This window comes from Cylas formicarius, unplaced genomic scaffold (genome assembly GCF_029955315.1).
Source record: "Cylas formicarius isolate icCylForm1 unplaced genomic scaffold, icCylForm1.1 PGA_scaffold_10__41_contigs__length_53128322, whole genome shotgun sequence".
NCBI lineage: Eukaryota > Metazoa > Arthropoda > Insecta > Coleoptera > Brentidae > Cylas > Cylas formicarius.
The window spans coordinates 26,699,073-26,716,525 of NW_026844214.1; the positions used below are offsets into that span (position 1 = coordinate 26,699,073).

The 17,453-nt window shown below is 36.4% G+C and overlaps 1 protein-coding gene across 2 annotated transcripts in view; it reads left to right on the forward strand.

Moving 5' to 3' along the window:
- The first annotated feature begins 2,381 nt into the window (after positions 1 to 2,381).
- Positions 2,382 to 17,453, forward strand: part of LOC132699467 (orexin/Hypocretin receptor type 1-like) — a 422,766-nt gene continuing 407,694 nt past the window's right edge. The window contains exon 1 of one of the 2 annotated variants that reach the window (XM_060666195.1): positions 2,382 to 2,465. The gene's annotated coding sequence lies outside the window, so the exon portion shown is untranslated. The remainder of the gene's footprint in view (positions 2,466 to 17,453) is intronic. The other variant, XM_060666204.1, reaches the window with a different exon arrangement.

A 17,453-nucleotide genomic window follows, 5' to 3' on the forward strand; every position in this document is an offset into this window, starting at 1 on the left:
TGCGACATTTACGATTTTTTATATATTGTTAAAATATGTGTGTCGATAAGCCGTTCCGATAAAACTTGTTGAATAACTTTCATATCGTTTGTTACCTTTGACTGGATTTCCCTGGTTATGCAAATTAATGATGCTTTTGACACTGATATACATTCCGTCTACGAGCAGGTCCCTACAGATAAAAATGGCAGTAGCATATTTTACATGAGGTTTTTATTTTTATATCATCGCAACATTTTCAAACAACTGTTGCAAACAACAACTGTTCTGTCGCCCTCAGATAAGATTTGGGAATTAAAAATGAAATATGTTATACTTGGTGAAAGTTTTTTTATTTTATGAATTTTACAGTATAATTATGACCCTCCCAATTCTGTCAATATCGATACCCTAAAAAATATCCCTATATATTCAAAAAAATGCTACGCTTTATTCAGAGTGGTCGCTTTTCGGATTTCTTAGAAACTCGCAACGTGAAGTTATTAAGTTTGTTAATTGTTTTATTTTTACTTATTACCGTCCTATGCAGTAATATAAATGATAGCGAACTTTTTTCCGCTTTCCTACAATACATAGTTAATTTCACTTCGCTTTTGTCGTTTGCCATGTGCATTTTGTTTCTTAATTTTGTTACCTTTATTTCTTAATACAATTATCTATCAGTGTCTGTAAACATCACATTGAAAAATAAAATATAGAGGAACAAGAAAACTGTTGAAAATAGATTCAGGGAAATCATAGTCAACGAATGCAGTATTGTTCTGCATTGGGTCAGACATATAAGGGCGGTTAAAATAAGTGCTAGTTTGTTATATAAATGTTGGGTCGCGCTGCAAATATCGGGGAAAAATGATGTCTTTATTACTTTTTACAAAACTTCTGGATTCCTCCGTCGGTTTTTGTTGAGTCGAACTTGCTAACGTTTAGAACTTCAGAGCTTAAATGAAACCGTTTCCCGTTTTACTTAAGTAACTCTCTACCAGACCAAATTAAAAAGTCCGGTTTCCTTGTTTAAAAAGACTCTTGTCAGATTAAAGCAAAAGTACAAGTCGTTTAAGTTTGTGTTATATAGTTATCTTTTGTTCTCACTTGACTGTATTTTACTATTACTTATTTTATTCAATGTTTCATTTAACATATGTAGGTGGCTATTATTATTATTATTTTTTTATTATTTTGTAATAGTAATGTTTGATAAAATGTAAATAAAGGCATAATTTATTTATTTGCTTATTTATTTATCAACGGGCCAACCGCCAAATGTAAAATAAAATTCACATAAACAAAATACTAAAAAACAAAATAAAACAAAATAAAACAGAATGAAATAGATAAAGATCCAACCGTAGTATGACAAACATTGGTTTTCCAAAATGCTAATATTAATATAAAAGTCGACACGACAGTAAGAACACAGATAACAGTAGCGAGGCATTGTTACAAGATACTATTCAGAAGTCAGACAACGGAACAGTTTCACTGACGGTCTTTTAGTTCTTTGTTAAATATTTTTGCACTCTGACAGCAGTCAAGTTGGTCCGAAAAGCAATTTGCTGGTGCAGCTGATCTAGTAACTAATTTATCTAAAACCGATTGTTGCGGCGGTAAAATACTGTAAATATTGAGAAATTCTCGTATTTGCTTGTTCTCAAGTCAACTTTTTTCTTATTTTCACAATTACGTCACGATCATGAAAGGTTCAATCAAATAAAATAGGTGATTACTGGACTTGAAATTTGAAATTTTTGCCAAGAAACAAATGTAAAAAAATTAAAGCCAGCAAAACCTTTTATTAAGAATGACTTTTTCCGGTATCTTTCACTCTAGGTGCCTTCTCAATCCGTGGATATATTGTATATATTTTGTTAAATAAACATTTATTTAAAAAAAAAAGCAAAGTTGTCATTGCAAATTTACATTTTATAACTGTCGCGTTAAAAAACAAAGCATAAAGATTTTATCGAAAAGATCCGGTTAACTCGTAATACTTTGCGCTTATCTGAAACGACCAACGAAATTAGAGGTCGAGAAATACAATAGGCCAGAGCGCAAACGATTCAAAACGCGACTGGGAAAAAACAATCAAATTTATAAAGGAACGACCACCGTCAATGAGAAATGCATTCGCCATAAAGTTTTGCTTGAACCTGCGCAAAAAGGTTAAGGCAAAAGGCACCGGGGGGTATAACGTCAAACTATAAAGTTATTCGGCCGTCATCCCTCCTAAGTCGCGGACGCAACAGAGCTTTGACTTCTGCGCGAATACATCGCGAAATTTTTTCCCGTCGGTGTATAAGTGTGTCACCTTAATGCCAAAAAGCGTTTTGCTAGTTAGTGCTGCGTGAACTTTATACATTAAATTAATTAAATTAAATTAAATTAATTACTTTGGGCTAATTTTGTGCGCTGGTTTTATTTAGTCGACCGGGTGAAACGCCTCTTCGCACTTTCTCACTTGACGACAGGTAAATTTATAATTCTATTTAATTTATTGCGGTATTCAACGACAACCAATTAATAATAATAATAATAATAATAATAATAATAATAAGAAGCAATGAAATGCGTAATATCTAATTAAAATAAAATAAAATAAGTATTAATTAATAATGTTGAATTAATGGTAATTACAACAACCTTGACGATTACGTAGGGTGCTCAATTTTTTGTTGTGCCACGTCATAAGCGTTATTTTAAAACATTTGCGATAAACTTTTCTTCGACCAAATTACAGTGGAGACAATATACGAGATAATTGTATCGAAATAATTACTTTCTAGTTTGGAGATCGATAAAATTTTAATTCGCTCTTGCTAGTAAATATTGTTTAATATTATACATATTCATCTTTCGTTGTTTTCGAGAAATTATTTTTTTTTATTTATTTTTGCTTTTTAAGGGAGGTATAGGAGGTACTTATCAGTCTCTCATGTCAATGTCTCAAACTAATATTACTTATATATAAATAACAAACATGAACCTTTTATGCATGCATTACCTTAAAATAAACTTGTTGCTTTTTAAAATCGAATATCGATAATCGAAATATTTTACTATCGGTTTAGATATATCACAATTGTTCAAATTAACAAAAAAAGATTTTTAAATCTCCCAAATTAGAACAGGCTTCGGGCAGGTGTGCTATATTGGACACCGCAATGTCAGACCCTTCAAATCGGGAGTACTTGAACTTAGTTGTTGTAACTTCTTCAATGCAGTTGATGAGGGTTAGTCTCTGTGGCTACATTGACGTCAATTAATGAAAATTGTTTCAAACAATTCCAATTATATCATTTATGTAGCACTCAAATCCATCTTTTAAAAAGCACTTATTTATTGCTCTCGGTGGGAAATGTCGCCATGCTGTCCAAATCCATATTAAAGCGTTGGCTACAGTAATGTTTTTTTAAATTTTGTCTAGTGTATAACTGTTGTCTGGCCATCTGATGTGGCGTTTGGTCTAAGAAAAATAAGTTTCACATAATTTTAGAATGCATTTAGATGTTGCATTATCTAAAAACAATACCACTTTCCTATTCTCTCTCTTCATCTTAGAATCAAACTGTGCGAACCTTTCAAACATCGAGGATCTTTGCTTTCGGGTAAATTTAAAAATAAGGCATATTTCAAAGGACTCTGTGTCTATTCGGAATTCGGAATCCACTCCTTTCGGTGTTTCAATCATTTTTTCGTTCAAAATGTTGTTGTGTTAGTGTTTAAGGTTTACATAGTGTAGTGTATTTTCCCTAATTTTTGGAGCCAGAGGCCCGTGAGGAGAGCGGTGTTTTTTTTTACTTTAGTTGGTTTAAAAATTTTTTGTCAACGGTGACCAACAGGAATCGTTAATCTTATTTGTAAAAAAATTGAAACATGGTTGTAACCTGGTCAAATTACCTCATGTGTAAATAAAGAAGAAAAAGAAGACTATTCCAAAGCACTGTAAAGAAATATATAAGAACAGTTTGCCTTATAATGTTGCGTCTCGGGTAAATAGATTTAAAATGTTAAAATATTTTGTAGTTACATTTTAGTTCACATGGCAATCAAGTTGGAAAAAAACAGTAAAAGCAATTTTTTTCTATTGCAGATGAAATTAGCACTGAGGGTTGTTGAATATGAATTTGGAGCAGTTATCACAGAATTATATAGTTATTTATTTATTTATAGACGCGAAAACTTAGCTCAAGCTTATACTAATTAAAATATATTTTATTAACAGCTTTAGTTAAGCAATTTCACATTATGACGTATTTGTTTTCTTCTTTGTAATAATTTATATGTATAATACAAAGCTATTGCTTAAATTAATTTATTTACCAATTTATACAATATAGTGTTCCCAAACAGTCTAAAACCATATTTCCAATGTACCTAAAACTAAACTGATTAGTTAAAATACAATTTTAAAAAAATAATTTTAAATATAATATAATAATTAATCTTAATATTTACGAAACATGGAGATGACATTGAACTGAAACCCAAAAATTTATTTTTATTATTAAGGATTTTAGGAAATATATATTTTTTCATGGGTTCGTAATTTCAGACCGCAGTAAATTGAAGTTTAAAAAATATATTTTGCTGCCCCACTTAAAGATTATCCTACCTACACTGTAGTGTAAAATTATAACGTAGGACTGCCTCACTCCTCTACCTTTTGGGGAGTGCCCTCCTTCCCCACGACCCGCTAACCCCTTCCACATGGCCTGTAGACCCCGCCCACTTTACCCTTGATCTCTCGAAACTCCACCTAATGGATAAACAAGCAAGCACCATTGTGGGTTTAATCAATCCCCCTCCTCAAATATACTCCCCCCTCCCTTAGCGATGGTGTCCTCAATGGCGGCGTAGCCAATCAGACCCCAGTGTTATTTTCATCTGCAACTTGCTCTTACTGTTTTTTTCCAACTTGGTTGCCATGTGAACTAAAATATAACTACAAGTTATGAATTTGGATCAATTATCACAGAGTTATATAGTTATTTATTTGTTTATAGACGCGAAAGCTTAGCTCAAGCTTATACTAATTGAAATATATTTTATTAACAGTTTTAGTTAAGCAATTTCACATTATGACGTATTTGTTTTCTTCTTTCTAATAATTTATATATATAATACAAAGCTATCGCTTACATTCATTTATTTACAAATTTATATAATATAGTGTCCCCAAACAGCCTAAAACCATATTTCCAATGTACCTAAAATCAAGCAGATTAGTTAAAATACAATTATTAAAAAAATAATTTAAAATGTAATATAATAATTAATCTTAATATTTACGAAACATGGAGATGACATTGAATCTGAAACCCAAAAATAATCGACTTTATTATGATCATTTTGATACAATTATTCAGGATTTTAGGAAATATGTATTTTTTTTGTGGATTCTTAATTTAAACTGCAATAAATTAAAGTTTAGTTAGTAGCCAATCAGAGTCCAGATATTTTCCCCGTAAGAAAAGCAATGACGGCCCAAGGAGACTTGACGGTGGAGACATTGTTCGAATGACAGTCAGCACCCCTAGTGGTTGGAATGTAAACCAGCGTTCCTCTTGGAATAATATTTTCTACATTAAGGTACCCACACCTAGTGGGTTTTGACAAAAAAATTATTTCAAAACATTTATTACTGCGAATGTTACCCTCGTGGCCCTCTACCCGCAATTTATATTTTTATGCGCTAGCGATATGGGAAGAAAACACGAAAAGTGATCGATTTATTTTTCGGAACAAGAACCTGGCTTGTACCCCAACAATATTTTCAAAACAAACACGAGGTTAAAATTTTCAATTAAGAAACGGGAAGTAGGACATTAGAAACATATACATTTTTTAAATTGATCGAGCTATCTATCGTGCAATAACTCCGCAAAATATTGGCACATTCTTCTATTTTAAGATACTTTGAAGTATTCGACTAATTATCTCAACTAAATAGTCGAATACTGCTGCTGCTACTACTACATGAAAGGGTCTTTCTGTGGCATCTCAACAAAGCTCAATGAAATCTGAAACGTTCATGCTAAATACTGCAATATTCTCTCTGCTAACCCCCTAGCAGACGCTATTTTAACCTGCACTCCGTTTAAAAGAAAACTTTTACAACAAAATAGCCTCTCTGAACCACACTTAAGCGCATCACCCTTTCCCTGTCTAGCAGACATCAGACGAATATCGTCCCCTTTCATCATAAAATTATAAAAAAAATTAAACAGTTGGTGTAACCAATTTGGCACTAAAAATGGAAATTTTCGAGACTCTACCCACTCTAGCGGATGGTGTACATAAAAGGTGCCTACAATAAATTTTATTATTATTTTTAATGCAGTGACACATCGATTATCTAATTCTGAATTTGGCCAGAGTATCTGACTATAATTTACGCGCACTCTAAAAAGCGACCCAGTCGAAGCAATGAGAGTCACTGAACTCCCATTTTAAATATGATGTTCAAAACAGACACCTTCCAGGAGGCGATATTCGAGATTCAACAACCACCTACTAGTTCGGTACTATTGTTACAAAAAAGTAGGTGATAAGTGGAATAATGTGGAAGATAAGGTACTGCATCAATATTTTCCTAAACATATTGCCATAGCATTCCGTAAGAGGTTACCTCGAAGTTCTCTCATTTAGTCAGTAAGCCTTTAAATAGGAAATTACAATCCAATCAAGGGAGGACTTTTCAATAGAAACATTGTAGTAGTAGAAATATATCAATCATCTACGTCTTCTTTAACCACATGCCAACTTAAAAATATACTGCAGTACCCTGAAAAAAGAGGTTCTATATTTCCATAAATATATGTTTTCAAAATTTTACTAGAACGGTTCGCGATATATGCGGTGTTGGATGCAATGTGACCACGACCACTGCTTAAACTTTGCATATTTCGTGTCCCCGTCGACTGATCTGTTTTATATATGGAAGTTAATAGTTCATCGCACCGCTCTAAACTTCCTATAAAAAGGCAACGCAATTCTGGTACTTAACGTATCAAGTAATATGAGAAATTTACATTTACAGTACCCCTTTGCACGTGCGCACTGACTTTAGTGCCATAAGTGCAGCCGTACTATCAGAGCAGAAGAAAACTCTCCTGCTTCCGTGGTTGAGCCGAAGCACCTCTCTGGCCGCCATCAATATAGCGAAAATTTCCGTCTGAAACACGGTGCAGTACTGACCCAGAGGGATCGGGAAGCTTGATCCCCTGGTCCCGCAACCCGCTCCAGCTCCGGTTAAATCTCCCATTCTGGACCCGTCCGTGTACCAGACTAGTCCATCCCAGGAGCCAACTCTGCCCTCTGTCCATTCTTCAATTGATGGGAAGAGAAAAGTCACAATATACGTTTTCTAAAATAATTCCGCCTTTAGTAAGTTGAACCTATGTTGGCTTCGAAAAGCGAGGGCTATATATCTTCCAAAATGATCCTAATCGTTAGCCTTTAGAGGTTCGACGAATAAAATATTCTTTCGACTCGAGCAGGGATGGATTGTCAGCAAACACACTTTGCCAATTCAATTCTGAGATGTTGTTTCACAAATTACCATGATCTGTCAAATATTTTACTTAAAAAAAATCTATTATCTAACAACTATATACCTATAAAAAAAAAACGCCTTTTTTCAAGTTCAACAGTGTGTTCGCTTTGAAAGGCCTAGGTTACAAACTTCCAAAATGGTGCAAACCTTCAAAGAGTCCACAAATTAGATATTTATTCAACGCAGCCTTCGACGCATGCAGTTTCAAAACCTTTTTGGTTTCCCGATCTGCAATTCAATTGTACACTAAGCAGGGTCGAATTAGCAGCAAACGTAACAATCTTAACAAAACCCATCGCTGCTTCTCTTTTAGGATTCTGCTTGACGAATCACCTCGACGTCAAATATTTAACGTAAAACAAATATATCTATTACTTTTACCAACAATTAAGTACCGTTTTTTTAATAGTTCTGCCGTTTCGAGTTCCAAAATTGTTAAATCTTTAGACATTTTCAAAATTTATCCAACGCAGCCTCCCATGCACGCAGTTTAGAAAACTTTCAGGTCTTGGCGCTAGGCATTTGTACAGGAAGCATGGTCGGATTATCAGCAAACAGCACACCCGTCGCTTTTCTTCTCGGATTATACTTGACGATCGATCTGTCAAAAAAACAAAACAATGTAAAACAAGACTTGGATCTCCGACCTCACCCCCTTTGCTCTCTTCCCTCGATGGCCAGTTTTTCATTTTATTTTAAATTTGAAAAACTGTTTTTAAAACACTCAAGGATGGGATACCTTAGCAAGTATATACATAATACTAAGTCAAAAGCTTCGCCATTACTTATTAAAGCCGCAATTTCAAAAGCTCTTACCTATGCTTTTCCACCTTTTTTTATTTATGACCACAAAACTTAAACTCGTTGGTGATATTACATTACAAAAAAAACAAATGTAGATAACAGAAACAAACCCTTAACATAAACGCCATACCAAACAGGTTAAATTTAAGCCACCCTCCATTACTGTCGTAGGCTCGGACATAGTAAATAACGAATTCAACAAAGCCGTAATTCTCAGTAATTTAATTTATATTTTGTTTATCTAAGGGGCATTTCCACAATTGATAAATATATTACGAGAACTTTTCCCTTAGTTACTACCTTAAAAAACAAAAGAAAATGTTAGATTTGATTCAAACTTTTTCGATTCTTATAAGATTGAGAGGATTATGGTCTGTATCCATTAACCAGACGTTCATTTTTGCTTGCAGGTACTGTTGAACCTAAATACAAATCAGTTGTAGGTTGTTCGCTGCTGCTTTTCTTTTGGGCATTAATTCAAAAAACCTTCAATGATAAATTTCGATGGCATTTTTAATTTCTCCCTGCTGATTTTTAAAAAATGGTTAAATAATTAATCAAAATTAGCTCGTCACAAATAAGGATAGGGCTATCTTGCTACCGAAAATCTGAAATTATGATAAAAAAAAGTACCTTCCTGTATTTAAACTGTTGCCTACGATGGCGCCTATATACCTATTATAGGATTTATTATATTGTAATCTATATTTTATGCACATGACTGTGTATTGCTTCCAAATCTATCCATTTTTTCGGTTACTGTATTTTTTCTAAAATAATTTTTCAAAACGGAGTTACAAAGGAATGAGGAGAAAAAAGGAGAACCATTATTTCTCGCACACTGACCTACAAATTTTATAAAAATTGACCTCCAAATAACGCGTACTCTCTCCTAGTGTCACAGTTTTTAGGTCACATTTTGCTATACTTTTTGTTACAAAAATTAGGTAAACGCCAAAATTGGTATAAAAAGATAAACGAGATAAACTCCGGCACCGGGACCAAAAAGTATTGTGAAACTTAACCGTGAATTATTCGAAATCGAATACAAATTAAAAGACTAAGGATAAATCACTCGCAGCTTTGCAAATAAATATCTAATTAGTTACTTACCCGTTCATGTTATGTTCATGTCAAAAATCTCCAAAAAAAGTAAAGGCATTCGGAAACACGAAAATGTGTCTCTCTGTAATCGACACCCCAAAAATGACAAACAGCATAACACTGAGCGTTTGAAAATGAAATGATACTTGCCAACCGTCCTTATTTTTCAAATATTTCAAGTATTTCAAACCTCCAGGAATTTATTTAATAGGCGTAAGGTATGCAATATCTGTAGAAAAAGTGTGAGAAAACGAAATAATGCAGTTGGTATCTACGGTAAATCCCACGAATCGGAGGTTTCTGGTATACAAAGAAACAACACATCTTGCATCTTAAAAAATTCTAGAGGACTTATTTAGTAGGCGTAAGGTATGCGACATCTGCAGAAAAAGTGCAAGAAAACGAAATCCATCCCCTCTTCTGGAATTTCTCAAGATATGTGTGTTGTTTCTTTGTATGCCAAAAACCCCGATTCATGGGTGATTGCCGATTTACCCTAAAGACGAAATGCGCGATTTCGTTTTCTCAGACTTTTTATCCAGATGTCACATACCATAAGGCTATTAAAGAAATTCCTCAAGATGCATTTGGGTCTGTATGTTGCTTCGCTCCCTCGTTTACCCTTATTTCTTGTGTGGGTGTTCGAAATATATACTGAACCATCATTTATTAAACACTCGCTCCGCTACGCTTCGCTACGCTCCGTTCGTGACTCAAATGCCGTTTACCGCACTTGTATAATATTCTATGAAATGTTTTGAATATATAATTTTGCAAAATCGCTAAATGGAATAATGAATGTCTTATTATTATTATAAAATATAACTAGGAAAAGACAACCAAGCAAATAATCATTCGCCTCAAGCTGAATTTTATTCGAGAAGCACCATATCAAAATATCATTTTTCTGCCATACGAGTTGTTACTTTCATTTGTCTTCGCCCACTTCTTGACATTAGGCCCTGTAGGGAGATATATCAAAGACGAAATTATTTGGTCGTACGATTTTGGCTCGCCGCAATTTGTTGCAATTTTAATGTCGTTCGTCTCGATATCATTCTTTTACGCCTTCATTCGAGAAGCATTGATTCACAAAAAGTACACGTCAAGCGATAATTCCCCAATCGGAACCAGATGGCGTATGTTGGAGCTCGGAGTTGCGAGGACTAATTGTTCCCGTGTAAAATTTCAACCGATAATGTGTGATTATTACTGCATAGACTCGTGATCGATATGCCGCAATGACGATCTTTTTGCTGTCATTTAGGAAATACTACGTAAAGATCTATTCACGCGTTGGAACATCGTGGAAGAAGAAAAAGGTTTTCAAAAAGTTTAACTTTAACTGGAATTTAAACAAAAATATTTTCATAATATACAGGTTGTCCCGAGAGTGTTAAAAATATCATAGTCCTCTTTTTGATATTAAATCCACTTTATGTTAAGCATTTTCGAATTCTACGACAAAAACAAGTAAAATAAGTGTTAAGGTTATTTAAACTAATTTTAATTTCTTAAACCATAAGAACAAAATTTATTGTCATATAATAAACATAATTTAACTTTCTTAACTTCAACTTTAACTTAGCCGGAAATGTACTTTTTAGTTATTTATCGAGTGGTTGAGGGTGTCCTATGACTTTTTTAAAATTATTGTTGACAGATAATTTATTGGGATAATCAAGTTGGTCTGGTTTCGTCGTAAAGTCTGTTTACGGAAAGATCTGTGAATTTGAAGATATAGTGATTGATAACTAATGCTTTACTAGGACTTGACATTGATATTAATATTTAAAAAAAAAACGGAATTTTAAATTTTATTTTTGATCCGGACAAAACTAACTTTAAAGATAACATGAAATGGAAAAATCGGCTTTTGTTTGATGGCATTTTTCAACCATAAAAATTATATTGGTATGCCATCCGATAGGTAATTGAAAATTATATTCCCTTGTAAGTTAATCATGGGAAGATTTTCGAATATATAATATGATTTCTCGTTACAATATACTGTGACTTTCGCTGACCTAATTTAAACACATTTTATATAGTTGAGAAACTAATATTGGATTACATTTTGACATAACTCAAATTATTTAAAAAACATATATATGTACCAAAACTTAATTGAAACACACACTGTGTGACTGTAATTTTTAAAAGTAACCATAATAAGATTTCACATATCCCGGAACTAAAGGTTTTTTGAAACCTTGTGATTTGACCATAACATTCTCTGTAATCTGCTAAAATTAAATAAAATTAAAAAAATGTTTTAAAAAATTGTATAATATGAGGGCATTGCAGGAAGTGTTAGTTACATTTGAGAACTAGGTGCATAGTTTATAATCTATTATCTTGATTCGGGTTTAAAGGCCGTCGTCGGTTGGAATTACTTCCTAACGTTTCGCTAGCACGAGTGGCACAGAGGTCCTTCCATCTCCGATGTTGGACGTAGACTGACGGTTTCTCCTGCGCAGGTTGTATTTATCCCGATTGGTGGTGGGCGGGGCTTGTTCCGCTTCGGTTGGTCTCGGGATATCGATCGGTACTGTTCGGGCGTTCCTAAGGATCGGGTTCCAGATTTGGTTGAGTCCAAGGGTCTCCTCCTTTCTGTTGAAATTGTGTGGGTGTTTTTGTGTCTCAATGGCTTCCCTGACTAGTCTGTTGTGATAGCCGTTGACCGATGCTAGTAACTTACAGCTCTCAAAGTGTATCCTGTGTTCCCCGCTGCGTTCAGCTACTGCAGACTTCTCTGTCTGTCCTAGCCTGCAGCATGCTTTGTGCTCCTTAAGTCTCGTTCCCATTGATCTCTTGGTAGTTCCGATGTAGACCTTTCCGCATGAACACGGAATGCGGTAGACTCCTGCAGCTGAAAGTGAGTCCCTCTTGTCCTTCGCTGACCTGATGGTCTGCTGGATCCTCTTTGTAGGCTTAAAGATTGTTTCCAAATCACGAAGGTGTCATCCACGTACCGGAACCACGTTGCTGGCTGGTACTCTGAGGTCTCGATCGCTTTTTCCTCAAAGTGTTCCATAAATAAGTTGGCTATAACTGGACTTAATGGGCTTCCCATTGCCACTCCGTCCACCTGTTCGTAGAAGTTTCCCTTCCACATGAAATAGCTACCGGTCAGACAGACTTCAAAAAGTTTGCAAATATCGACAGGAAATATCCTGTTCACCAGGTCCAAGCAACTCTTCAGAGGTACTTTGGTAAACAGTGAGACGACGTCGAAGCTCACAAGGATGTCGTTTTGTTCAATATTGATATCTTGAATCTTGCGCACGAAGTCGGTGGAGTCCCTGATATAACTGGTGCCGTGTCATACGTGTGGTTGGAGCAGCGATGCCAAGTGTTTAGCCAAGAAATACGTTGGTGATCCGGGTGCGCTAACTATTGGTCTTAACGGGACATCTACTTTGTATATCTTAGGTAGTCCATAGAGCCTTGGTGGAACAGTCTCCGTCCTCACAATGCGCTTCTTGATTTCTTCTGACAGTGATGATGACTTGATGAGCCGGTTGGTAAGACGTAGTCTAGCTTGCGTCGGATCCTTTTTCAGGGGTTTGTAGCTTCCCGGGTCCAAGAGTTCCTCAATCTTCCTTTCGTAGTCCTCGGTCTTCAGAAGAACGGTTGCGTTTCCTTTGTCCGCTGGGAGTATGATGATACCCTCATCCGTGTTCAGACTACGCAGTGCCAGTCCCTCACTTCTCGTCAGGTTAGTCTTGGGTGGTTTTGCCTTCCTGAGGATGTTGGCTGTCTCGATTCGTATCTCTTCGGCATCTTGGTCCGGTAGGTTCTTGATGGCTGCTTCCGTGCTGGAGATGATCTCTTCAATCGGAATGTGACGGGGAGTGATTGCGAAGTTCCCTCCTTTGGTTAGCACTGTTCTCTCGACCTCCGTGAGTACTCTGTCCGTCATATTGACCACGAGTTGCTCACTGTCTAGGCTTGCTGTTTTGGGCGCTTGTTTTTTCGCAAACTTCTCGTACTTCCTTATCTGTTGCTCCTTTGTGCGGTCCAGTTCGTTCCTCATGTTGGGATGTGAGATTGCATCCATTCTGTCCCAATTCTGTTGTTCGATCTTGTTGCCCAGTGTCCAGTGCAGGCCAAGAAGTTCCTCGTCCGTCTTCGCAATGCTACGACCAGTCGATCTTGTTGCCCAGTGTCAAGTGCAGGCCAAGAAGTTCCTCGTCCGTCTTCGCAAGGCTACGACGTGGATGACACCTTCGTGATTTGGAAACATGGTATTCAACAACTTTCTGCAGCATCTCAACAGTCAGCATCCCAGCATCCAGTTTACTATGGAGACTGAAAATGACCAACAACTTGCATTCTTGGACGTACTAGTGAGGAAGCGAGGTAACAAGCTGGGCCACACAGTTTACAGAAAATCAACCCATACGGACAGGTACCTGCATGCTCTATCCAACCATCACCCAAGTCAAAAGTATGGGGTTATCAGAACCCTGACAGAACGAGCCCGAAGGATTTGTGATCCGGAGAATCTCCAGATGGAACTTGAACACCTGAAAACTGCATTCGAGGCAGATGGCTACAGCAAGAGGGAGATCGAGAGATCAATGAACTCAAGATCATCAAGATCACGGGATACCGAACAACGACCCTCCACCTCCCACGCATATCTGCCGTATATTCCGAGTGTCACCGACAGGATTGGCAGAGTATTGAAAAGACACGACATCAAAACAATCTTTAAGCCTACAAAGAAGATCCAGCAGACCATCAGGTCAGCGAAGGACAAGAGGGACTCACTTTCAGCTGCAGGAGTCCACCGCATTCCGTGTTCATGCGGAAAGGTCTACATCGGAACTACCAAGAGATCAATGGGAACGACACTTAAAGAGCATAAAGCAAGCTGCAGGCTAGGACAGACAGAGAAGTCTGCAGTAGCTGAACACGCACTGGGCAGCGGGGAACACAGGATACACTTTGAGAGCTATAAGTTACTAGCATCGGTCAACGGCTATCACAACAGACTAGTCAGGGAAGCCATTGAGATCCAAAAACACCCACACAATTTCAACAGAATGGAGGAGACCCTTAGATTCAACCAAATCTGGAACCCGATCCTTAGGAACGCCCGAACAGTAGCGATCGATATCCCGAGACCAACCGAAGCTGAACAAGCCCCGCCCACCACCAATCGGCATAAATACAACCTGCGCAGGAGAAATCGTCAGTCTAAGTCCAACATCGGAGATGGAAGGACCTCTGAAGAAGCTCGCCACTCGTGCTAGCGAAACGTTAGGAAGTAATTCCAACCGACGACGGCCTTTAAACCCGAATCAAGATTATCAACAGGCCGCGATAGCCTTAACCAATTTATCATAGTTTATGATGTTTTGTTTTGTTAAATGGATCGTTTAATATAAACAGTTATACTGTATTAATGCTATTTTTATAAGTCATTTTACATCGGATTTGTTTGTACCCCCAGGGCTCTAACTTCCTCACGACAGTAAACTGTCGGCACTCGCGTGTAATACAACACACAGTTTTGAGATTATTACTGTAATTCTTTTCTTTTGGAAAAGTAAAAAATTAAAGCGAGGTTTAGAAGAATATCCAAAAAGAGTTCCTTGCATGAATATCAATTTTTGCATTTCACCCGAAACCGGAAATTCTTTTTAATAAAAGAATAACAGTCAAGATCAGGAATCGTTGGAACACACGAAAACATGATGTAATTTAATTAAACTTTTAGTCAAAAAGTCAAATAGGAATGAAACGAACCCATTGATGGCAAATTATGATTCCAAAACCCCAAGTAACAACTAACAAAGACCACCTAAACAAAGTCGGTCGACTTTTCTTCTTCCCCTATTATTTATTATTATTTTTAATTTTCTAACTCTTTTTTGTATCAGTTTTATAATAAGCGTTATCGAAAATGATTCAATAAACCCAATTTTGAGCTTAGAGCAAAACAATGGGACTACAGTTTGTATTAATTCGCAGCAATAGAGTGTTGCGATTTTTCAAAATTTCAGTTGTATATGAAAACATTAGTCTTGCCATGCTGCAAAATTTGCATTTACAATTACATTAGCACTAAATTTATTACATCATTTCTAAAGTTTTATACAGAACAGCTGTGTATGTGGTGTGTGTTTCTACCGAAGCACACCGGTTTCAGAAGGGTCGAAAAACAAATACACATACTGTACCAACGGCTCTCGTCCTTCTTCTTCTTCTTCCAGTGCCTGCTTCATTCTAGCGATCTTCAGTCATGCGTATTAGATTTACGGCATCACGTACATGGAACCAATCTCGAAGGTTTTTCAACCATGAAAATCTTTTTCTACCCAGGCCGCGCCTGCCATCTATCTTTCCGTCCATGATCAGCTGTAATACGGCATATTTTAGATTTCTAAGAATGTGGCCAAAATAGGCTTTCCTTCTCTTGACAGAGGTTAGTAATTCTCGTTCTCTGTTCATCCGTATTAGCACATCTTCGTTGGTCACACGATCCGTCCATTGTATTTTAAGGATCCGTCTAAAGAGCCACATTTCAAAAGCTTCCACCTTTCGCATGCTGGAGACCTTCAAAGTCAAGCTCTCTGCACCATAAAGTAGGGTAGTCAAAACATAGCATTGTGTTATTCTCCAGCGTGTTTTCAGGTTAAGATAATTACTGTGAGAAGCGACTTTAATTTGAAAAACGTGCTCCTGGCTATCTCTATTCTTGTCTTAATTTCTTCATCTGGGTCCCACTCGTCATTTAGCCTGCTTCCCAAATACTTAAAGCGGTGTACTCTCTCTATGGGTTGGTTATTAATTGACAGTGACACATTGTTAATACCAGTTTTAGACATTACCATGAATTACGTTTTACTGTAGTTTATTTTAAGTCCGTAATTTTCACTGATAGTATTTACTCTGTTTAATAGCTGTTGAATATCTTGAATGGTGTGGGCTAGTATTACAGTGTCATCTGCATACCGAATATTGTTTAGGATTTTCCCATTAATTTTAATTCCAATTTCGATGTCTTCCAGAGCCTCCTGGAAAATTGCCTCTGAATATATGTTAAACAGAAGCGGGGCAAGAACGCATCCCTGTCTTACACCCTTCATAATTTTGATTTTATCCGAGAGATGGTTATCACTCTTTATCTGTGCCACTTTATTCCAATACAGCTGTTTAATTATATTGATGTCTCTACTATCGAGTCCCAGTTTGATTAATAAGTTAATTAGGATATCATGTTTCACAGTGTCAAAAGCTTTTTCGTAATCTATGAAGCAAGCTATTACGGTTGTCTGTTGATCTAGACATTTCTGTGTTAAGACTTGTACTGCAAAAAGGGCCTCACGTGTCCCGAAGCCGTTCCTAAATCCAAACTGAGTTTCGCCAATGTTAGCATCCAATCTTCTCCATATTCAGGTGTGTATGATTCTCAAAAATAGCTTTAACACGTGACACATAAGACTTATAAGGCGGTATTCATTAAATCGCTTTGCATTTGCCTTCTTGGGTAGGGTGATAAAAGTCGAAACAAGCCATTCTTCGGGAATATTACCTGTCTCGTATATTTTGTTGAAGATTCTGAGCAATAATGTAAGATGTTCATCATCAAGAAGTTTTATCAATTCTACGTGGAGATCATCTGGACCAGTAGCTTTTCCGTTTTTGGTTTTGGTTGGCCCTCCAGTTCCTCCGCATCATGCCTGTCTGTGCGGTTGTCATCGAAAACTTTTTTAATGTATTTGCACCATACTTCAAGTTGTTCTTGCTGATCTACTATAATTTTGTTTGACTCATTTACTAGTACCGTTTGATTTCGTTTAGTTCCAGTGTTGGTAAACTCCTTGATTTTTTTATGTAGATGAAAGCTATCATTTCTCTTCTCCAGGTCTTCAATTTCCTGACATTTTTGGTTTGCCCAGATATTTTTTGCTTCTCTGATCTTTGTTCTAATTTCTCGCTGTAGTTGTTTGTATCTGGCTTTATTATTTTTATTTTG